Consider the following 25530-nt stretch of genomic DNA (forward strand, 5'->3'; position numbering starts at 1 on the left):
TTGAGCCTCTTCTGTGTGGCAGGACTTATACTGGACATGTTTATGAATATTCATTTAATTCTCACAATAAGCTCATAAGATAGGCAATCTTATTAACTTTTTTAGTGATGAGAAAACAAACCACAATTTTGGTCAAGATCACACCAACATGATAGGGTTAGATTTGAACTCAGGAAATAAAACCTGGACTCACAGCCACTGTGCCAGATTTCCACTCACTATTTTACATTACTGTTGTGCCTCCGATTTGAGAAATGGATGCAGTTGTTATGGGAATTGTGAATAAACCAAAGGCTATTTTTTGCTTGTTGCAGATCAATTGTCAAGAATCTGGGAAAGCCCATGGGAATGTCTTACCTATAAAAATGTGGGTCACAGAAGGAAAGCATAAATGTCAAAATCATGGGCTAGATGAAATAAAAATGTAAATAGTGGATATCTTTGAGCGATAGATTTGGGGCAATTGTTATTTCATTTTTTTACTTATGTGAGTTTTCTAAACTCTAAGTGAAATTTCTAAACCCTTAGTAAACACATATTACCTTTTAAATAAGAGAATAGTTACTAGAAATAAACACCAGGAAAGGTTAAGAAGAGTATCTTAGAATGGAGTGCTGCCTATTTAATGAGGATAATCCACAAAGCCTAAAATGTCATAACTCTAGTACTTCAATTTAGGGCCCACCTTCTCATATATCAGGGCTTCCCTGGTGGCTCAGATGGTAAAGAATCTGCCTGCAATGCAGAAGACCTGAGTTTGATCCTGGATCAGGAAGATGCCCTGGAGAAGGAAATGGCAGTCCACTCCAGTATTCTTGCATGGAGAATTCCATGGACAGAGGAGCCTGGTGGGCTACAGTCCATAGGACACCAAGAGTTGGACATGACTGAGTAACTAATACTTTCACTTTCTCATATATCAGTTACAGCTTTAGGACCATATAGACAGTGACTGAGATAAACTGTAATTCAATAAGAAGATAAATGCCTATGAGTTGAACAAGTCCAAAAAGTGCTTACTCTTCTCCAGGTGATGGGTTAATTTCCAATTGAGAAATCTGAAAAACATTCATGAAGTGAAGAGCTTATAAACAGAATCCATTAGAAGGGATATGGAAGTCCGTGAACCATAGCCTTCTTTTAACAAGGGCCCAGCCAAAAGAGATTATTGAATTTTCAGTTTTACAAAGGAGATCCCCATGTTATCAACTCAAATTCTATTTTAACTTTGACTGTCCCAAGCATTGTCTTTACTTTACCATTGTGCAGTGCTTAGATACATTTAAAAGAATTTCCACTCTAAATAAATGGAAAATTGCTGGTCACCTCCATTAGGTTACCCTTAATGCTGAAACACCCCAGTTAATTTTTCAATGAGGTCTTACCTTTTAACTTTTGTTTTGTGCCCCTTCCTCAACAGTCTTCTGAAACTTTTACACTTCCTCCAAAACTAAGAAAAAAAATTACTGAGCTTTACTCCCTAGTAAAATATATTCCATTATTTAAAATGATCTGTTGGAAAGGCAGGATAGTGATGTCTACATTTACATATCTCAGCATCACATGGACTGGCCCAGAGTGGGTGCTTGATAAATATCATCAAATCAATAAATGAATGGTTTCTTTTAAAAACTGAAGCACAACTTTTGGACCAAGGTCATCATACCTTCAAATTGATTCTTATAGCACCTTTTGGGTGTTGTGCTGTTTTAAGAGAGGTAAGTCCTCTGTCTTTTTTTTTTTTTTTTCAGTTGGTTGCTCATGTTTTTTTCTCCCCAGTGACACCCTCCTTCATTTATCCTTTTCATGTTCAATTCTTTTTATTTCTGAACACTCTTCAAATATAAAAAGGCATTTAATCTTCCAATGAGAAATGTCAGCCACTCTAGATTTGTGTCACCTGCGAAGTTTAATGTTGTACTAACTATTCCATCATGCAGATCACTGGCAGAAACATGGAATACCAATATTCTCAAGTCAAAGTCAAGAAGAAATCCACTAGTGATGTTCCTCCCTGCTCCTCCGGTTGACACCGATCTATTGATTATCCTTCTGAGAACAGCCTCTGTAATAACACAGTGGATTACTCCTGCTATCTATCAAGACTTGTGGTCTCCCAAGGAGTCACAGATAATGTATTAAAATAGTTTATTGGCATAGAACATCTTTAGCGAAGGAGAACAAGACATTTTACACAGTAAGTGGGTGGTAAATCACATTTTTGAAAATGGAATTATTTTTAAATGCTCTCAGATACTGTTTAGAGGAGGCCTGTAATAAAGTCCATTGTCAAATGAAAAATCCCTAGGAAAAGTTAATAATTATCCCCTAAATGTATTTCTTTGAGATTGGCTATTTTATGGCAGATTTTCTCAGAGGAGATCGCCTGCCCTCATTCCCCACCCCTCAGCCCCTGCCCCCAATAAGCTTTATAAAATCTTTAAGGCCCAATCGCACTTGGAGCTGTATGTGACTTATCTGAGATTAATGACTCAACCTCCTTTGCCGGTGTCCTGGGCTCCCCTCTCAGACCTCACAGCCTCAAATGCCTTGAAGAAAAATGGCTCATCTACCCAAATCATCCATTACCAAACCTGGAGCTTTCCAGTTGGCTTACCTTTCTCATGTTGAGACTTTGTTTAAATATTAGCACTGCTGGAGAAGTTGCTAGTAGAATCTGTTCTAATTCTGTGCACAGCTACTGGAAAACAGAATCTGACTGGATATGTTCCAGTGAAGTAGGGTGGGAGCATGATGAATCTGCAATTTCTCATTTAACACTAATTTAAAGCAGACACCTCTGTGGACATTATGAAGCCCATAGATAAACCTTAGGCGATGTAGGAAATTATATGCAGCATCTTGTATGTCTGTGCTCTGACCAGCAGTTCTCATCAAACCCAGGGATTCACAACCCAAATAACATTTAAGAAGGACTACATGACAAGTAGCTTTACTCCTAGACTCTATTTAATAGATTAAAAAATAAAATATCTTTTAAAAGTTTAAACTTTATTATACTCAAAGAAATATGAATATATTTATGAGATACTACATTTTAAGTTACCTCACTGTGGAAAATCACAAGAATGAAACTTAGTATTGAAAAAGACGTAAGAAAACACACACCCTCAATTTCTGTTGGTGGGAGTTTATGTTCTGCGTGGCAATTTGGCAAAAGTCTTAAAACATATATACGATTGGATCGGCAATTCTTGTTTTAAGGAATTTGTCCTAAGGGAAAGAATTGGACAAGTATACAAAGATATTTATCTCAATGTTTATTACAGTATTGTTTACAATAGTGAAAAGTTTATAACTGTGCATTAAGGGGGTTAATTTAAGCTAGTTATGGTACACTCATTAAATGGATTTCCACAAAATAATATGGTTGTACATTTATCAGTATGGAGCCACACTTGTATTACATTAACTAAAAATGCTGGTTACAAAGTAATATGTATAGTACTGAATGGAAACTATATTTCTTAGGTACAAATAGAAAACATGTCAATATATACTGAAAAGATAGTGACAAAAATAATATTTGTGTTTACACTTAATTAGATTGTAGATGGTTTTTCTTCTGCATTTATTGTGTCAACAAAGATAAATAATATAAATTTTAAACCTATACGCAATAAAATAACAGAAGTTGAGAAGGGGATGACAGAGGATGAGATGGCTGGATGGCATCACTGATTCGATGGACATGAATCTAAGTAAACTCCGGGAGTTGGTGATGGACAGGGAGGCCGGGTGTGCTGCGATTCATGGGGTTGCAGAGTCGGACACGACTGAGCGACTGAACTGAACTGAACTGATAGAGTCCTCAGGGCAAAAAATGCTTTGGGAGCTGACAAGGATTTTCTATAATGATACAGTGGGTAAAATTTCATCATCTCATTATAGACACTAATCATCCGCTTATTTAGCTACTGATTTCTAGAAAGAAGGACACTGCTTTCTGAAGAAATTCTAAATATTTTGCATTTGAGTGTAGAGATATCACCTGATATGTGCTCTGTACAGGATCACTAAATTCCTCACTAAAGGAGAGAAAGATGACATGAGTTTCTTATCGTTTCTTATAAAAAATCCTTTTTACTGCCTTATAACCCCCAGCACAGGGCAGCTAACTGAATTGGTGTTTGGTTGGCTTGTGGCTCAGACGGTGAAGCGTCTGCCTGCAATGCAGGAGACCCGGGTTCAATTCCTGGGTCGGGAAAATCCCCTGGAGAAGGAAATGGCAATCCACTCCAGCACTCTTGGAAAATCCCATGGACGGAGGAGCCTGATAGGCTACAGTCCATGGGGTCGCAAAGAGTCGTACACCACTGAGTGATTCACTTCACTTTTGGCCTGTGCAAATAATAACTGAAAATTTACTTATTTATTCATCATGTTATTTAATAGGTTCCAGGCACTATTATAAGAAGTTTTCAAATACGAGCTTAACCCTCTAAGCCACTCTAGGAGTGAAAGGTTATTATTATTGCCATTTTATAGTTGGAGGAGCAGATGACTCTAAAGATAGTTAAACATCCCTTATATACAGAATCTAAAAAGAAATGACACAAATGGACTTATTTACAAAAAAGAAACATACTCACAGACTTAGAGAATGAGCTTATGGATGCCTGTGGGAAGGAGAGGGGAAAGGGATAGTTAGGGAGTGTGGGATCCACATGTACATACTTCTCTACGTTAAATGGATAAAAACAAGTTTCTACTGTGTTATCACAGGTAACTCTGCTCAATGTTATGCGGCAGCCTGGATGGGAGAGGGGTTTGGGGGAGAGTGGGTACATGTATATGTATGGCAGAGTCCTTTTGCTGTCCTCCTGAAACTAGCTGGAATTCTCTAGGCCAGAATACTGGAGTGGGTAGCCTTTTCCTTCTCCAGGAGATCTTCCCAACCCAGGGATCAAACCTAGGTCTCCCACATTGCAGGCGGATTCTTTACCATCTGAACCATGAGGGAAGCCCAGGAATACTGGAGTGGGTAGCTTATCCCTTCTCCAGCGACTCTTCCCTACCCAGGAAATGAACCTGGGTCTCCAGCATTGGAAGTAGATTTTTACCAAATCTATCAGGTAATACACTATAAAATAAAAAGAATAAAGGCAGTTCAACTATCTTGTCTGAGATCAAGCAGCTGATTGATGTGAATGATCATTTATCCTCAAGTTAGTAATTGCTTGAGGATGTATACAATGTAGGAATGGAAATAACTTGAGTGTCTCATGGTAGGGAAGGGTTATATTAATACAAATGATGACAAAGTTTTATGTTGAAATCTAACGTAGCCACCAAAATAATTTTGATAATTTTTATTAGGGTGGGAAAGTTTCTAATAAAATATATATTAAATAATTCAGATATATAATTGAAACAAAGCAATATCAAAAGTTTGTGCAAAAATGGCCAAATATATAAAATAGGGGGAATTAAAAAGAGTAGTAAATATAACCAGATGTTGATGACAACTACATCAGGAGGAGTGAGACTATGGGTGATTTTAATATTTTTAAATCATTTTCTAATTTTGCAAAATGAGTAGAGTGAATATTGTTGCTCTAACATGAAAGTTATTTCATTTTCTTTAAGTTACTAGCTAGCAAGAAAAGTAACACATGTAAGGAGAAATGGCAATAAGATTTAATATCTGCAAACATGATGCTTGATTTAATGGAGGCACCAATATGTGTGACCCTGAGCAGATATCTTAGGAACACTGACTGTCAATGAATTTATGAATGGTTACTGAGTCCTGCCAAAACTGCTCTCTGGGGAATATGGGTCATTTCTTTTCTCCGGTGCTGAAATTCTCTGTTAGTCTTCTCACTTAGTAGAAGTGCAAAAATTGAAAAGTGCAAAGTAAGAATGAAAAGGGCTGGAGTAAATAGCAATGCTCAGCTAAAAGTCGAGAGAGAGCTTTAAGATTTGCTGGGAAAATATCTATGAAAAATAGAATGTATGATTTGACTATTAAATAGTCATTGGTTTGGTTGCTATTTCTGATCGAGCTAAAGTTCAGATGCATGCAAGCAAATCAGAGCAGTATTTTGGTGGGAAAAATTCAACCTATTCCCAGTAAGGAACTGGATCTGTTTTTCTCTAGCCAGAAGGACAGAGAGCTGAAAATAGAAAAACTGAGAGTGAGTCATTTGCCTGAAAGAAAAAATCCATCTTTCCCAGACAAGAATGGAAATCACCTTAGGGACTAACATGCAAGGGACTCCCTCTGCTCTAGGGCTGGGTTGAAGAGGTTGGGAGAGGTCTTTTAGGCATATAGTGTAGCTGGAAGAGCCAGCTAAGAGTGTGGGTGTGTATGTATGAACATATGATTAGAACATAGTAACACCAGGAATACTGGGCCCAGGGCAAGAATGGAACTTAACAGTTAACTGTGACTCTGCAGAGAAGTCAGGTTACTTTTTCTTTCCTGGGTGAAGAGAACACTAACTGTAGGACTGTGGTATTGATCCTTGGACTATAAACACATCTCTTTTCTAGAGAGGACTGGACCAGCTTGGTGGGTTACTAGAAGGCTTCACTGACAACACATAAACACTCTAATAATTCATCAGCATGCAGAGGCCAGCCGCCACGTTCAATGGCAGCACTGTTAGGCACCTATCTCTGTCTGGAACGAGTCTTTTTTCAACCCCCAACTACATGGATTTGCCTTGCCTTCCTTCCTTCACTGTCAGGCAAACTGAATTAATCTTCACACATGAAACCTTTAATTCTGTCCTTTTGAAGTTCAGAGATAATTGGGCTTCTTGGATAGCTTAGCTGTTGTTTTGGGTTTTGTTTTGTTTTACATTCTCTTCCCAAAACATGAATACCTACAACTGACCCCTTGGGTGGAATAGACATTCCTCAAAGTCTTAGAGTCATCATGCAAGGAAGACTCCAGAGAAGAAGGAACAAGGACATTTCTAAAATCACTCGACATTAGAACTGTTAAAAGGAAGTGGTTTCGTTTTTTACTTTAGGTTCTTGAAAGGGTACCAGATGCCAAGGCAGAGAAGTTGTGGACCACCCTTCTAGACCCGTAATTCATACTTGATGACACTTAGTAACAATTCTGCTGTTGTTTCAAAAATCTATTCTCTCTTTCCCCTTCTTTTTCCTTGGAGAATCTACCCAAATTTATATAGCTTCAGCTAGGCTCTCTGGCCTTCATTTTGGTCCCCAAATTTAACACTCAGTCCCAATGCCCTGATATTTACTCACAGATGTTCTGCTAACTTCAAATTAATAATGCTCATATGTAGTCTGACAATTTCACCCCACCTCCATCAAATGTTTTCAACCTCATTTTGTGGTTTATTCTCCTAGACACCAGACACGAAAACTCAGAACTGCTTTAGGCTCCTCTCTTCTCTTCTTCCTATGATTAGACAGTCCCTAAGCCTCTTATGTTCTCCCTTTGATCTACTTCTTTGCTGAATTAATGGAACACTTTCTATCTAAAGCAATAGTTAGCGTACTTACAAGAGCCCTTGTTTCATTAACTTTCATTTAGAAGTAGTAGAATCTTGATATTGTGTGCCACTTAGATATGCCACATAATATCATATCTAATAGCATAATAGCATATTAGCATTAGATATAGCCGAAGCTGTACTATCTAAGCCCCATTTATTCAACTTTCTGGGCTAACTAATGTTTTTTTGTTCCTTCTTACAAACATTTGCAATGATTCCTGTGGTTTGCTAAAAGTTCAATAATTATTTCTGTTTTCCAAGAGTCAGTTGTTTTTCTTCAAAACACCTGTTTAACCCCTTAAACTTACTATTATAATTATGTGGATCAATGAGGTATAGTTCAGGTCAGTTCAGTTCAGTCGCTCAGTCGTGTCCGACTCTTTGCGACCCCATGAATCGCAGCATGCCAGGCCTCCCTGTCTATCACCAACTCCAGGGGTTCACTCAGACTCACATCCGTCGAATCAGTGATGCCATCCAGCCATCTCATCCTCTGTCGTCCCCTTCTCCTCCTGCCCCCAATCCCTCCCAGCATCAGAGTCTTTTCCAATGAGTCAACTCTTCGCATGAGGTGGCCAAAGTACTGGAGCTTCAGCTTTAGCATCATTCCTTCCAAAGAACACCCAGGGTTGATCTCCTTCAGAATGGACTGGTTGGATCTCCTTGCAGTCCAAGGGACTCTCAAGAGTCTTCTCCAACACCACAGTTCAAAAGCATCAATTCTTTGGCACTCAGCCTTCTTCACAGTCCAACTCTCACATCCATACATGACTACTGGAAAAACCATAGCATTGACTAGACGGACCTTAGTCAGCAAAGTAATGTCTCTGCTTTTGAATATGCTATCTAGCTTGGTCATAACTTTTCTTCCAAGGAGTAAGCGTCTTTTAATTTCATGGCTGCAATCACCATCTGCAGTGATTTTGGAGTCCCAAAAAATAAAGTCTGACACTGTTTCCACTGTTTCCCCATCTATTTACCATGAAGTGATGGGACCAGATGCCATGATCTTCATTTTCTGCATGTTGAGCTTTAAGTCAACTTTTTCAATCTCTTCTTTTACTTTCATCAAGAAGCTTTTTAGTTCCTCTTCACTTTCTGCTATAAGGGTGGTGTCACCTGCATATCTGAGGTGATTGATATTTCTCCTGGCAATCTTGATTCCAGCTTGTGTTTCTTCAAGTCCAGCGTTTCTCATGATGTACTCTGCATAGAAGTTAAATAAGCAGGGTGACAATATATAGCCTTGATGTACTTCTTTTCCTATTTGGAACAAGTCTGTTTTTCCATGTCCAGTTCTAACTGTTGCTTCCGGGCCTGCATACAGATTTCTCAAGAGGCAGGTCAGGTGGTCTGGTATTCCCATCTCTTTCAGAATTTTCCACAGTTTATTGTGATCCACACAGTCAAAGGCTTTGGCATAGTCAATAAAGCAGAAATAGATGTTTTTCTGGAACTCTCTTGCTTTTTCCATGATCCAGCGGATGTTGGCAAGTTGATCTCTGGTTCCTCTGCCTTTTCTAAAACCAGCTTGAACATCTGCAAGTTCATGGTTCACGTATTGTTGAATCCTGGCTTGGAGAATTTTGAGCATTAATTACTTCACTATCGTGTGAGATGAGTGCAATTGTTCGGTAGTTTGAGCATTCTTTGGCATTGCCTTTCTTTGGGATTGGAATGAAAAGTGACCTTTTCCAGTCCTGTGGCCACTGTTGAGTTTTCCAAATTTGCTGGCATATTGAGTGCAGCACTTTCACAGCATCATCTTCCAGGATTTGAAATAGCTCAACTGGAATTCCATCACCTCCACTAGCTTTTTTTGTAGTGATGCTTCCTAAGGCCCACTTGACTTCACATTCCAAGATGTCTGGCTCTAGAGGAGTGATCACACCATTGTGATTATCTGGGTCGTGAAGATCCTTTTTGTACAGTTCTTCTGTGTATTCTTGCCACCTCTTCTTAATATCTTCTGCTTCTGTTAGGTCCATACCATTTCTGTCCTTTATCAAGCCCATCTTTGCATGAAATGTTCCCTTGGTGTCTTTAATTTTCTTGAAGATATCTCTAGTCTTTCCCATTCTGTTGTTTTCCTCTATTTCTTTGCATTGATTGCTGAAGAAGGCTTTCTTATCTCTTCTTGCTATTCTTTGGAATTCTGCATTCAGATGCTTATATCTTTCCTTTTCTCCTTGGCTTTTTGCCTCTCTTCTTTTCATAGCTGTTTGTAAGGATTCCCCAGACAGCCATTTTGCTTTTTTGCATTTCTTTTCCATGGGGATGGTCTTGATCCCTGTCTGACCACTGGAAAAACCATAGCCTGACTAGACAGAACTTAGCTGGCAAAGTAATGTCTCTGCTTTTGAATATGCTATCTAGCTTGGTCATAACTTTTCTTTCAAGGAGTAAGCGTCTTTTAATTTCATGGCTGCAGTCACAATCTGCAGTGATTTTGGAGCCCCCCAAAATAAAGTCTGACACTGTTTCCACTGTTTCCCCATCTATTTCCCATGAAGTGGTGGGACCAGATGCCATGATCTTCATTTTCTGAATGTTGAGCTTTAAGCCAGCTTTTTCACTCTCCTCTTTCAGTTTCATCAAGATGCTTTTGTGTTCCTCTTCACTTTCTGCCATAAGGGTGGTGTCATCTGCATATCTGAGGTTATTGATATTTCTCCCGGCAATCTTGATTCCAGCTTGTGTTTCTTCCAGTCCAGTGTTTCTCATGATGTACTCTGCATAGAAGTTAAATAAGCAGGGTGACAATATACAGCCTTGATATACTTCTTTTCCTATTTGGAACCAGTCTGTTGTTCCATGTCCAGTTCTCACTGTTGCTTCCTGACCTGCATACAGATTTCTCAAGAGGCAGGTCAGGTGGTCTGGTAAGCCCCCATCAAGAAAATGACTTGGTGTTTGGAACTCTAAGTGGAATGGTTTTGAAAGACTTGAAAAAAGTGAATTGCTAAAAAATGTTCTTTTAACTTTTAATTCATAGAATAAATGTTGGTATGTATTTCTCCTTTTAATGACTGCTGGCTTTACCTGATTTTTTCAATTAATTATATATAGCTACTGAAGCTGACCCTATAGCTCTGAAGCTTTTGGTGGATGTCTTGAGGGATTACAGCACTGTGACCTGGCATGGGCTCTAGAACCTGTCTGGGTTTAAATCCTGTTTCTGTTTCTAACTAGCTGTACTTCATTTTCCTCATTTGTAAATAAGGGTAATACCAATTTCTACCTCCCATGAGGGTCAAATTAGTTAATTCACTTTAAATAGTGCATAGCATGTAACAAGTTCTCAGTAAATAGCATTTAGAGGTAAAAGGGGGGAATGAGAAAAGTCAAGGTGAAGAAATGATCTAGGATAAAAGCCAAGCAATGCCCCTGATATCAACATGATTCACAAAGTAAGGAGCTATTTCAGCCACTTGACTGAGAAAATATGATCCAGAAGATACTTCTACCTGCTGTAACTAGGAATGACACTAAAAAAAAAATGCAAATAATAACAGCATTTTCATGGCACATTAGTAATTCTTGAGTGTATTATTTTGATCTTTCAGGATAAATATGGAAATTAAAATCCGGTCCCCAGTTCTGATCCTAGTTTTGCCACAAACTACTTAAGTGGCTTCTGGCCAGCTACATTTCCTTTCTGGACTAACGGGCACTATTTGGGTAGTTGGAGATATCTGCCTGCCAACTTCATTAAGTATAAAATAGCAGGGATATAGAGAGGTGGATAGGAAAGAATGAATTAGAGGGTGACTGGGGGCTTAGAGTAAGAATTAAGTTATGACATGACAGCTGTAAAAGGGAGTGTTTCATCTGAGGGCTTTTGGGTGGCTGAAATTTAAAATTTGTTCAGTTGCTAAGTCGTGTCTGACTCTTTGTGACCCTGTGGGCTGCAGCACGCCAGGCTTGCGTGTCCTTTACAGCTCTCAGAGTTTGCTCACATATCCATTGTATTTTGTAGGCCATAAACCTGTTCATGGCTTTAAGTCTGTGTTCTGTGATTCACATTTATTATATGAAAGGGAATGATTTGGGATTTAAGTGACAAGATACAAAGCAGAAGAAAAACATAGTGGGGAGTGATCTGCATGGGATCTGGACTCACTCTGAATCTCTCTGTGGAAAAGTCTAAGCAGAGAATGGCCCTTCTGCCATCTTGGGTTGGAATTGCTTCAGATTTAAAGGTGTTGAGAAGCTTGGCTGCCCGTTGTTCAAATAAGGTATATGTCAGTGATGTCAACACAATGTGTTGAGGAAATGTTACATATGTCTGCAATTGGCTACCTCTTGATAGGAGAAACACTGTTGGAAGCCTGGAGACCAGATGTTGCTTTCAATCACACAGAGGTCAAACAGCTTTAGATGAAGAATGTCTGCACCTCCCCATCCCTGGCCCTAACAGAAATATGCAAGGTGATTTTGGTGGAATCATAATTATTTTAGCTCATGTTCCCATTTTTCTTAGTGTATGACATTGCAGCTACTAGAACAGAGCAATCAAATTGGTGGCCCTTAGTTCAAGGGCTATGAAGAAGACATCAGAGCCGAGAGATTCCTGTTCACAGGGTCACATGACCTACATTCCATCCTGGATTTTGCCATTACAGATGTTGAAGGAGTCTGAAAATATCCCTTGTTTTCTCTAGTTTTTCAAACTGAGCAAAAACGAGAGCATAATTCTAAATGGCCTATGTTATCCTTTCCAGTTTAATATTTTGCAATTATGCAGATATGAGGGAAGCCTGGTCTTGGCTAAGCCTTGAGACAACCACCTGGAAAATCAGTACAGTGGTGTTTCCAGAACGAAAACCTCCTCTGGTATTTCCTACTAGTCCATGTGGGAAAAAACAGTTAAAACAGCTGGTTGGAAACATATCCTGAGCCAGAGTGAGAAATGACTGATTGTGAACTTAATTTTAAAGAACCCTCTAATTAAACCTCTTACAGTCAATAAAATATCTCAGCCTTTGACTAAACCAGTGTGCTAGGGGGAGTTAGGAATGTATATTCATTTCAGGAGAGTTTGCTTCTTTCACATTTATGAAGGTTTTCTGTTCAGCCACAGTAAAAAAAGGAAAATATCCAGGCTTCTTTCCAATTTAGTTTCATGCCAATAACTGCTTATATATGGAGCATCCATTAAATGAGAAATTTCTTGCTTGATGCTGCTAGTGATGTATAGGACACTGTGAAGAAAGAAATGGTTTGTCCCCACTCCTGAGGTTTTCTTCCATGACTAAGTATATCTCCTGGCTTCTTTCCACTGTATACGTCACTCTCCATCAGTGAATGTGGGAGATTTATGGACTAGTAAATTTGGGAAGAATTCGAGCCTTGACTCTGTCCTTATTCCTAGAAGTCCATCCCCTTGCATAAAGCGTTTTCTTTGGGTTGCACTGTCTTGCACATGTCTTTTGCTACTAAGTGACAAATAGAATGAGTGATACTGCAGTTTTCAGGTAATAATTTAAAAATCCTCCAATCTGTTTTCCATTGATGAGTGGCACTAAGAAATTAAAATCAGAGTGGAATTTAGGGAAGCGAATTACACTTATGGCAAGCTTATGGTGGGTCAAGATGTATGGTTTCTGGCCACGGACTTCATGTAAGGGCAGGATCTTTTGATATTGGTGATTGGAGGGTCATATTAGACTAGATGAGTTTTTATAGTTATATAGTGAAAGTGAAGTCGCTCAGTCATGTCCGACTCTTTGTGACCCCCGTGGACTGTAGCCCACCAGGCTCCTCCGTCCATGGGGTTCTCCAGGCAAGAATACTGGAGTGGGTTGCCATTTCCTTCTCCAGGGGATCTTCCCGACCCAGGAATCGAACCCACGTCTCCCGCATTGCAGGCAGATGCTTTAACCTCTGAGCCACCAGGCATTTAATGGCTCTGATCTGAATGAGAGTCTTAAAGACAGGTACATGGTACTTTGACCTTAGTGAGTGATTGAAACTTTTGGAGGTTTTGTCCACAGGCAAAAAGCTATTTTTATATAGAAAGTTATATGTATGAGTTTGGAGAAGGCGATGGCAACCCACTCCAGTACTCTTGCCTGGAAAATCCCATGGGCGGAAGAGCCTGGTAGGCTGCAGTCCATGGGGGTCGCTAGGAGTTGGACATGACTGAGCAACTTTCACTTTTCACTTTCATGCATTGGAGAAGGAAATGGCAACCCACTCCAGTGTTCTTGCCTGGAGAATCCTAGAGATGGGGGAGCCTGGTGGGCTGCCGTCTGTGGGGTCGCACAGAGTCGGACACGAATGAAGCGACTTAGCAGTAGCAGCAGAAGTAGCAGCATATTTATGAGTTACTTCAACTAGCCCATGTGGGTACTAGAAAATTACATTTTGGGCTCATGCATGCTGTGGCTGAAGGAGACAAAACTGAAATAATTAAAGACAAAAGTGACTCTCTACCAGTCTTGGCACTGATGGGCAGAACAATACTAGCTGCATTTAAAGGATATGACAACTAAATTCCATGCATGCTATGAAGCACTGATGTGGTTCTAGCTTCAAACTGTTAATACCAGGCCAGAGAAATAGCGTTGAATTGGCTATTATGAATCCCTTTCTGCATTTAGAAGTCAGGAGGAAACTGTGGAGACATAAACTTTGAATTTATGTGAGTAGCCCATGGGTTCAAGAGTGGAAAATATTCAAAGAACTCCTGGGAGAGTTTCAAGGTGATTTGGATTTTTATAGGGGGACAGGCACCTTGAAAGATCATGCCAGAGCATGTATAGAGTTCAGGTCAGAGGAAACCATTGTTTTAAGGAACACTTGGAAAAAAGGATCTTGATTCCACTAGGTGCCTGAATGATTCCACTAGGTGCCTGAATGAGCACAGTGGTAAAGAATCCACCGGCCAATGCAGGGGATGTCAGACATGCAGGTTCAATCCCTGGGTCAGGAACATCCCCTGGAGTAGGAAATGGCAATCCACTCCAGTGTACCTGCATGAAAAATTCCATGGACAGAGGAGCCTGGTGGGCTGCGGTCCACAGGATCACAATGAGTTGAACACGACTGAGCATGCATGCAGACAGGTGCTTGAATACACAGGCATATAAGCAGCAATAGAGCTTTAGGAGTAAAGACAAAGATAGATGAGGAGGAAGTGGTCATGAAATAAAGGAAGGTAATGATCACAGCCACTTAAGTTTGAAGAATCAAGGCACACTTCATGGAGCAGTTGGTGTTTAAGATGGATCTTGACAAAATAGCAGAGAATTTTAGGCTTCTTGTTCCAGAAGGACCATGGCTAAGTCTAGTACAGAAAGAGGAGATTTGGAAGTCCTAACACCATCTCTGGTTACAAGCTTCCTTCTCAGCTAGTGTGGATTCATTTAAATGATACATTTGTGTCAGGTGGGCTTTTAAAACAATCTCTTTAAGGGTAAATAGCAGCCAGAAAAGGAAACATGGACATGTATATTCTTCTAGTTAGAATGGATAACCAACAAGGACCTACTGTATAGCACATGGGACTCTGCTCAGTTGTTACATAGCAGCCTGGATGGGAGAGGAGTTTGGGTAAGAATGCATACATATGTATGTATGGCTGGGTCCCTTCGCTGTTCACCTGAAACTCTCACAGCATTGTTAACTGGCTAGACCTCAATACAAAATAAAAAGTTTAAACAAATGAAAAAGGAAATACAGTAGAACTATTCTCTGTTCTTTTCTGGACTTGTTCTTTCCCTATCCTCTTGCTATAACCCTTAGGACTTTGGAAGCTTTCAGGTGTGAGTTCCACTAACATCAGAGATAAAATGTAATTACAGTGAACTCTTCTTGGTTAAATTGAGATTCTTGGATTATCTCCCTCATTATTTGTCAAAATAATTATTAGGTCTCAGCATATGTGTTTGAAATCAACAGAGAAATGCCCTTTTCCATGGCCCAATCATCTGGCATGGACAAATGTTTTATATCCTCCATGTTCTGATTTCTTATGCCAGATACGGGGACAGTGTAAATTTTGTGATGTTTTAAACCGTGGAATAATTTTGTTCTTGTCAGAATTATCTGAGAAATTGCCCTATTGCAATTTACCCCTAATATAAACCAATGAGCTTTTGCTATGCTTGCCCATAATAGGACTGGGACTTTGAACACATTGCTAAAGGTTAGTTTACAGACATGCTACCTTGGTGTGTTTAAATATGAAATATCTTAAATCCCATGAAAAATACATGCTAGTGGATATCTACCAATGGTAAGGGATAAAAGAGAAGTTCATCTTGCTCAGTTACATAGAGATTGAACAGATGATAGGAGGAAAAAGGGCTCCATCAGCAAAGGAAAGCATGTTTGGTAAACAATGGAAAGTCAACTTTGGCTAAAGGGTTGATTCTGAGTAGATGAGAAATAGAGATAAAACCATAAAGCTACCAAGAATAGAATTTTGAATTAGAAGAGTCCTTTGTGGTCATCTGCTGAGTCTGAAAGTGGAATCAGGATAACTTTATTCAGACCAAATCTATGGAATTAGTAGGTATGTAACTTTATTCAAGTCAACATCATTTGCCTAGAGTTTGCTCATTTTAAAATGAGGCTTAAATAAGGTGAATATTGTAATATGGGAAAATGCCAGGTGAAATTCAAATATATATTAGGTGTTCAATGAGTAATGTTTAAATATTCTGAATCCAAATATATTCCCTCTTCTAATTTAATACATGAGGTACCTGGGGCTCAAAGAAATTAACTTATCTATTTAAGTTTCCAGAGTTAATAGAGGCAGAGATGAGATTCAAATCTACTTTTCTCTTCCCTCCTTGTCTAGTGGGCTTTTGACTGCATCATGTTTAAAGTAGCATGATTATTTTAGTAATAGCCATAGAGATAGCAAGTTAGATTGTGATCACACCAGGGCCCTTGAAAGATAAGGAAAAGAATTGTGCTGTTTTTGTCTAATCACTGATGATTTTGGAGCTGAGGGAAAACATGAGTCTCGTGATCTGCAAGATGGATTAGGAAAAGGAAATTTTCTTGAAGACATTAATTTCTGTTCCATTTGTAGGCTCCAAGAATATGGGGGAGGGGAGAGAGGCTCTCTCGTTACCCAGAATGTGATCAGCTTCAAGCAATGTCTAGTTCATAGATGTAGTTAATAAATATGTGCAATTAAAAATTTTGAAAGAATTAATTAAAGTCAATTGAATAAATAAATAAATGAAATACCTGCATTAATGAATGAAACGGTATTTTGATTACAAACTGGCCTTTCACTTTCTTCTCCTAGAACAGTAGAGTGTTCAAATTGGGACCTGAAAGCTCATAAAGATATGGTCAACATCTTCTAGGTTACTATTGTTAGAAATGGACTAATTTGACCAAGACCCATTATTTCTTGGGAGAAGATTATGATCCAGTTGATCCAGTCTAGTTAGGAGAATTAGATTCACAGTCAGATAGAATTGGATTTGAGTCATGGCTTGGTTGTAACATTTGCTGGGTGTTCCCCAGTGGCTCAGACAGTAGAGAATCTGCCTGCAAAGCAGGAGATCCAGGTTTGATCCCTGGATCTTGGAAGATCCCCTGGAGAAGGGAATGGCTACTTACTCCGGTATTCTTGTCTGGACAAATCGATGGACAAAAGAGTCAGATAGAATTGGATTTGAATCATAGATTTGTTGTAATACTTATTAGCTCTATGATTTTGAGTGATGACTCAAGGGGAGGAAGCAGAGCAGAAGAGGGAAAAAATAGTCTACATAAGATGATTGGCAGGGATTAAAAAAAAAGAAAACATGCATTTCTAACCCATGGGGATTCCCAGAAATGCTTATAATCAAAGTTCTTTCCTCTGGGCTGGGCTCTATTTTAGCTGGTGAGAGAAGAACCAGTAACATATGAATTATTCATCGATATAGAGCTATTATCATGGGAACATCAAAATATATTTATGTGTCCACATACACTGAGAAGCAGGAATATGGTCAGTTTGCCACTTATTCATTTACTTTGCTTTTCCTTTGTACCTTCCATTTTTGGACATGAAGCAGAAACCGCATCCAAAGAGAGCTCAGTTGTCTATTTATTACAAAGTTCTGGGGAGAAAATGTTCAGCAAAGAGAGATGTTCTCTCATTTATCTACATTCTCGGAGTGCATTCCACCTCCCTGGTCATGCTGAAGTTTCTACCTGGTGGTTCAACTGTTTGTTTGTGTTTTATCCTTGTTTTAACCTCAGTTTTCCTTCCCTCTTGAGCTTCCCCGATGGCTCAGATGGTAAAGAATCTGCCTGCAATGTGGAGACCTGGGTTCAGTCTGAGTTTGGAAGATCCTTTAGAGAAGGGAATGGCTACCTACTCCAATATTCTTGCCTAGAGAATTCCATGGACAGAGGAGCGTGGCAGCTACAGTCCATGGTGTGACAAACAGTTGATGTCACAACTGAGTGACTAACATTTTCAGTTTCCTTCCTTCTTACTGCCCATATCAGAGGCATTCATGTCAATTCCATCACTGATTTAAGGAGAGCATTAAAAAGGCTTGATTTAGCTGAAAATCATTTTTATTTGTGTCTTTTTAATTTATTGTTATAAACTAAGGAGAATACAAGGTATTTGCTTTGTGTACCTAAATTTCTCCTATTGCTGGAGAATTTGAACATCTAAATATGCGACTAGGGGCCAGAGCCAACTGCAAGCATTCCACAATGGCAATTAATTAGCTAAGCAGGTAGAGAGCAGGAAAGGACTTGGGCAGAGGCACCCATCTCTTCTCTATGTCATAAATATTATAGGAAGAGAAAAGAAAAATTCTTCAAGTATTCTATGCTACTTAATGCATTTACTTTAAACTCTAGATGAGACTTTTCCTGATATGGTCCTTGTCTCATTTTCTTGACTTTTTCCCATAGGATTTCTCCCCTATTGCATCATAATCACATTTAACTACTGATCATTTCCCTAATTTTTCTTGCTTTTCATACACGCTGCCTTGCATGTGTTTTCCCTGTCTGACATTCCTTTGGACAACTTAGTTTTCTGAGCCCATTTCATCAGTTGTTAGATAAAGAAAAAATTATCTACCTCATTGGGGTTGTTGTGTGGATTAAATAAAATTATCCACATGATCTATGTTAATGGCTCAGCACAGTTTCTGGCACATATAAGTGTGGCAATTTTTCGTTTGTTTCTTCCTTTGTCTGTTTGATGAATTTCTACTCTTACCCCCAAGAACCATCTCAAATATACTTTTTGCTTTGAAACCTTCCCTGTTTCTGTTCAGGAAAATCATTGTTTATATTTTATGCTTCCATATGATTCTGTCCATATTTACCTTACACTCAGCTGGAATTTGGGGCTTTCTCCGGTGGCTCAGCGGTAAAGAATCTGCCTGCCAATGCAAGAGACACAAAAGACATGGGTTCACTCTCTGGGTTGGGAAGATCCATTGGAGGAGACAACGACAACCCACTCCAGTATCCTTGCCTGGAAAATTCCATGGCCAGAAGAGCCTAGTGGACTATAGTCCATGGGGTCTCAAAGAATCCTACACGACTTTGCAACTAAACAACAACTGTCTTCCCTAAAGGACTGTGACCTTCTGAAATGGGCACTATAACTTGGTCATTTTATTTTTTCAACATCTAACACAGTTTCTTTGCAAATAAAAACTTAACATTTAACAAATGATTTTTTTTTGAGCAGATGAGCAAGTGAGTCAGTGAGTGAATGAATAAATGAAAGGAAGATTGTAAAACGATGGACCATGGTGGAGTAATTTTCCTAAAAGTGTACCTGAGTGACTATAGGTTTTGCCTAACTAACTGGTACTTCATTCTTTTGAGAAAAGTCAGGCTGTTGTTTTTATGAGAATGTGAATAGAGTAAGTTAAGAGAGTTTACTGAGTTAAGCTCACTTTTTTAGATGTGAGATGGAGAAGATGCACTTGGAGAACCTAATCACCTTTGATGATGGGGACAAGAAGAGTAGAGAAAGTAAACAGAAAAAAAGCAGTTAATAAAGGGAGAGCTGGCGGAGTCTGGACAGAGGGAGAATTGTGACAGCTGCTGGAAGGAGAAGAGATTTGGGAGAAGGTGGGGGAAAATTCAAAAGGCATTTTGAAAACTTTAAGCCAGCTCTCCTACCTATTTTTTGAAAGGATAAGACAGGGAATTGCTAATGGCTCAGCGGTAAAGAATTTGCCTGCTATGCAGGAGACAGAGTTTGATCCCTGGATCTGGAAGATCCCATGAAGAAGGAAATGGCAACCCACTCCAGTACTCTTGCCTGGAAAATCCCATGGACAGAGGAGCCTGGTGGGCTATAGTCCATGGAGTCACAAGAATTGGCCATGACTTAGTGACTAAATTACCACCCTCATACTGAAGACAAACCCCAATTTACCTGTTCCTGAGACTAATAATATTTTCTGTCATTTTCTCTAGAAACCCCAGCTCAGAGACTGGGAATTCCTGAGAGTTGGCTCTTGTCTAACACTTGGAGAGGAATTATCTGAGGAGATGCACATGCTAACAAAGCAAAAGACTTTATTGGGAAGGGACACCTGGATGGAGAACAGGACAGTAAGGAAACCCAAGAGGACTGCTCTGCTACTTGGCTTGCAGTCTCAGGTTTTAGGGTAATGGGGTTAGTTTCTGGGTTTTCTCTCCCTAATTATTCTGACTCAAGGTACTTGCTGGTGGCCTGTGCATCACTTAGCCAAAACAAATTCTAGTGTGAGAGTTTCTGGGAGGTTGGCAGGACATATTGTATCCTCTCTCCTCCTTTGGACCCTTTTCAAATTCTTCTGGATTGGTTTTAAATAATATGGCCTGGCATGTACTCCCTCCTTTAAGTTCAGGTTTCCCTGTCCATCACCAACTTCTGGAGCTTGCTCAAACTCACGTCCATCGAGTCGGTGATGCGATTTAACCATCTCATCCTCTATTGTCCACTTATAATCCTGCCTTCAATCTTTCCCAGCATAAGGATCTTTTCCAATGAGTCAGTTCATCTCATCAGTTCAGTTCAGTGGCTCATTCATGTCCGACTCTTTGCGACCTCATGAACCACAGCACGCCAGGCCTCCCTGTCCATCATCAACTCCGGGAGTTTACCCAAACTCATGTCCATTGAGTGCATGATGCCATCTAACCATTTTATCCTCTGTTGTCCCCTTCTCCTCCTGCCTTGAATCTTTCTCAACATCAAGGTCTTTTGAAATGAGTCAGCTCTGCATCAGGTGGCCAAAATATTGGAGTTTCAGCTTCAATATCATTCCTTCCAATGAACACCCCAGGACTGATATCCTTTAAGATGGACTGGTTGGATCTCCTTGCAGTCCAAGGAACTCTCAAGAGTCTTCTCCAACACCGCAGTTCAAAAGCATCAATTCTTCTGTGCTCAGCTTTCTTTATAGTCCAATTCTCACATCATTACATGACTACTGGAAAAAAACCATAGCCTTGACTAGATGGACTTTTGTTGGTAAAGTAATGTCTCTGCTTTTTAATATGCTGTCTAGGTTGGTCATAATTTTCCTTCTAGGGAGTAAGCGTCTTTTAATTTCATGGCTGCAGTCACCATCTGCAATGATTTTGGAGCCCAGAAAAATAAAGTCAGCCACTGTTTCCACTGTTTCCCCATCTATTTCCCATGAAGTGATGGGACCAGATGCCATGATCTTCATTTTCTGAATGTTGAGATTCAAGCCAAATTTTTAACTCTACTCTTTCACTTTCATCAAGAGGCTCTTTAGTTCTTCTTCACTTTCTGTCATAAAAGTGGTGTCATCTGCATATCTGAGGTCATTGATATTTCTGCCAGCAATCTTGATTCCAGCTTGTGCTTCCTCCAGCCCAGCATTTCTTATGATGCATTCTGCATAGAAGTTAAATAAGCAGGTTGACAATATACAGCCTTGATGCACTCCTTTTCCTATCTGGAATCAGTTTGTTCTATGTCCAGTTCTAACTGTTGCTTCTTAACCTGCATACAGGTTTCTCAAGAGGCAAGTCAGGAGGTCTGGTATTCCCATCTCTTTCAGAATTTTCCACAGTTGATTGTGATGCACACAGTCAAAGGCTTTGGCATAGTCAATAAAGCAGAAATAGATGTTTTTCTGGAACTCTCTTGCTTTTTTGATGATCCAGTGGATGTTGGCAATTTGATCTCTGGTTCCTCTGCCTTTTCTAAAACCAACTTGAACATCTGGAAGTTTATGGTTCACATATTGCTGAAGCCTGTCTGGAGAACTTTGAGCATTACTTTATTAGTGTGTGAGATGAGTACAATTGTGCAGTAGTTTGAGGATTCTTTGGTGTTGCCTTTCTTTGGGATTGGAATGAAAACTGACCTTTTCCAATCCTGTGGCCACTGCTGAGTTTTCCAAATTTGCTGGCATATTGAGTGCAGGACTTTCACAGCATCATCTTTTATGATTTGAAATAGCTCAACTGGATTATTTTCCCATCAGGTAGCCAATAATTGGAACTTCAGCATCAGTCCTTCCAGTGAGTATTCTGGATTGATTTCCTTTAGGATGAACTGGTTGGATCTCCTTGAAGTCCAAGGGACTCTAAAGAATCTTCTCCAACACCACAATTCATAATCATCAATTATTTGGTGCTCAGCTTTCTTATGGTCCAACTTTACATCCATACATGACTACTGGGAAAACCATAGCTTTGACTAGATGGAGCTTTGTTGGCAAAGTAATGTCTCTGCTTTTTACTATGAGGTCTACATTTGTCATAGATTTTCTTCTAGGGAGCAAGCATCTTTTAATTTCATGGCTGCAGTCACCATCTGCAGTGATTTTGGAGCCCCCCCAAAATAAAGTCTGTCACTGTTTCCATTGTTTCCAAGTCTATTTGCCATGGAGTAGCCATCATGGTCAACAAAAGAGTCTGAAATGCAGTACTTGGATGCAATCTCAAAAACGACAGAATGATCTCTGTTCATTTCCAAGGCAAACCATTCAATATCACAGCAATCCAAGTCTATGCCCCAACCAGTAACACTGAAGAAGCTGAAGTTGAACAGTTCTATGAAGACCTACAAGACCTTTTAGAACTAACAGCCAAAAAAGATGTCCTTTTCATTATAGGGGACTGGAATGCAAAAGTAGGAAGTCAAGAAACACCTGGAGTAACAGGCAAATTTGGCCTTGGAATATGGAATGAAGCAGGGCAAAGATTAATAGAGTTTTGCCAAGAAAATGCACTGGTCATAGCAAACACCTTCTTCCAACAACACAAGGGAAGACTCTACACATGGACATCACCAGATGGTCAACACTGAAATCAGATTGATTATATTCTTTGCAACCGAAGAGGGAGAAACTCTATACAGTCAACAAAAACAAGACCAGGAGCTGACTATGGCTCAGATCAAGAAATCCTTATTGGCAAATTCAGACTGAAATTGAAGAAAGTAGGGAAAACTGCTAGACCATTCAGGTTTGACCTAAATCAAATCGCTTATGATTATACACTGGAAGTGAGAAACAGATTTAAGGGACTAGATCTGATAGATAGAGTGCCTGATTAACTATGGACTGAAGTTCGTGACATTGTACAGGAGACAGCGATCGAGATCATCCCCATGGAAAAGAAATGCAAAAAAGCAAAATGCCTGTTTGGGGAAGCCTTACAAATAGCTGTGAAAAGAAGAGAAGCAAAAAGCCAAGGAGAAAAGGAAAGATATAAGCATCTGAATGCAGAGTTCCAAAGAATAGCAAGAAGAGATAAGAAAGCCTTCCTCAGTGACCAGGGCAAAGAAATAGAGGAAAACAACAGAATGGGAAAGACTAGAGATCTTTTCAAGAAAATTAGATACCAAGGGAACATTTCATGCAAAGATGGGCTCGATAAAGGACAGAAATGGTATGGACCTAACAGAAGCAGAAGATATTAAGAAGAGGTGGCAAGAATGCACAGAGAGACTGTACAATAAAGATCTTCATGACCAAGATAATCGCGATGGTGTGATCACTCACCTAGAGCCAGACATCTTGGAATGTGAACTCAAGTGGGCCTTAGAAAGCATCACTGTGAACAAAGCTAGTGGAGGTGATGGAATTCCAGTTGAGCTATTTCAAATCCTGAAAGATGATGCTGTGAAAGTGTTGCACTCAATATGCCAGCAAATTTGGAAAACTCAGCAGTGGCCACAGGACTGGAAAGGGTCCGTTTTCATTCCAATCCCAAAGAAAGGCAATGCCAAAGAATGCTCAAACTACTGCAAAATTGCACTCATCTCACACGCTAGTAAAGTAATGCTCAAAATTCTCCAGACAGGCTTCAGCTATATGTGAACTGTGAATTTCCAGATGTTCAAGCTGGTTTTAGAAAAGGCAGAGGAACCAGAGATCAAATTGCCAACATCCGCTGGATCATGGAAAAAGCAAGAGAGTTCCAGGAAAACATCTATTTCTGCTTTATTGACTATGCCAAAGCCTTTGACTGTGTGCATCACAATCAACTGTGGAAAATTCTGAAAGAGATGGGAACACCAGACCACCTGACCTGCCTCTTGAGAACTCTGTATGCAAGTCGGGAAGCAACAGTTAGAACTGGACATGGAACAACAGACTGGTTCCAAATAGGAAAAGGAGTACTTTAAGACTGCATACTGTCACCCTGCTTATTTAACTTCTGTGCAGAGTACATCATGAGAAACGCTGGGCTGGAAGAAGCACAAGCTGGAATCAAGACTGCCGGGAGAAATATCAATAACCTCAGATATGCAGATGACACCACCCTTATGGCAGGAAGTGAAGAGGAACTAAAAAGCCTCTTGATGAAAGTGAAAGTGGAGAGTGAAAAAGTTGGCTTAAAGCTCAACATTCAGAAAACGAAGATCATGGCATCTTGTCCCTTCACTTCAGGCAAATACATGGGGAAACAGTGTCAGACTTTATTTCTGGGGGCTCCAAAATCACTCTGGATGGTGACTGCAGCCATGATATTAAAAGATGCTTACTCCTTGGAAGAAAAGTTATGACCAACCTAGACAGCATATTCAAAAGCAGAGACATTACTTTGCCAACAAAGGTCTGTCTAGTCAATGCTATGGTTTTTCCAGTAGTCATGTATGGATGTGAGAGTTGGATTGTGAAGAAAGCTGAGCACCGAAGAATTGATGCTTTTGAACTGTGGTGTTGGAGAAGACTCTTGAGAGTCCCTTGGACTGCAAGGAGATCCAACTAGTCCATTCTGAAGGAGATCAGCCCTGGGATTCCTTTGGAAGGACTGATACTAAAGCTGAAGCTCCAGTACTTTGGCCACCTCATGCGAAGAGTTGACTCATCGGAAAAGACTCTGATGCTGGGAGGGATTGGGGGCAGGAGGAGAAGGGGATGACCGAGGATGAGATGGCTGGATGGCATCACTGACTCGATGGACATGAGTCTGAGTGAACTCCGGGAGTTGGTGATGGACAGGGAGGCCTGGCATGCTGCGATTCATGGGGTCGCAAAGAGTCTGATATGACTGAGCGAGTAAACTGAACTGATGGGAATGGATGCCATGATCTTTGTTCTTTGAATGTTTTATTTCAGGCCAGCTTTTTCACTCCCTTCTTTCACTTTCATCTAGAAGCTCTTCAGTTCCTTTTCTCTTTCTGCCATAAGGGTGGTGTCATCTGCATATCTGAGGTTATTGATATTTCTCCCGGCAATCTTGATTCCAGCTTGTGCTTTCCTCACTTCAGCCCCTCCGAAATTTTACTGATTAGTTTTCAGCAGCATGGAGTTTTTTATAGGGTTCTCCAGTTGTGAAACTACTCAGGCAAGCTGTAATCATCCTGCCTGGCCAAGATGGGCAGTTTCGGTTCCCTAACACTTTTAGCCCTCTGCGTGGACTTCCCTGGTAACAGCTAAGTTTTCATCTGACCCTCCTAGATATCTCTGACCATGGCTTCTCAGGATGTGTCCTTCCCAAGTACCGCCTGAGTGGAAATGTTCACTGATGCAGGTCTGTGTTGAACTTAAGCTTAACCATGTGCCTTCAGAACTGATTTCTGCCTGAAAAGAGTTACTATCTCTGC

The 25530-nt window shown here is 39.9% G+C and overlaps 1 pseudogene; it reads left to right on the top strand.

Annotated features, from left to right (window-relative positions):
• Positions 1–20123, top strand: part of LOC138076335 (large ribosomal subunit protein uL1-like) — a 45572-nt pseudogene extending 25449 nt beyond the window's left edge.
• The last annotated feature ends 5407 nt before the right edge of the window (positions 20124–25530 follow it).

The sequence above is a fragment of the Capricornis sumatraensis genome, chromosome 3 (genome assembly GCF_032405125.1).
Source record: "Capricornis sumatraensis isolate serow.1 chromosome 3, serow.2, whole genome shotgun sequence".
Classification (NCBI taxonomy): Eukaryota; Metazoa; Chordata; class Mammalia; order Artiodactyla; family Bovidae; genus Capricornis; species Capricornis sumatraensis.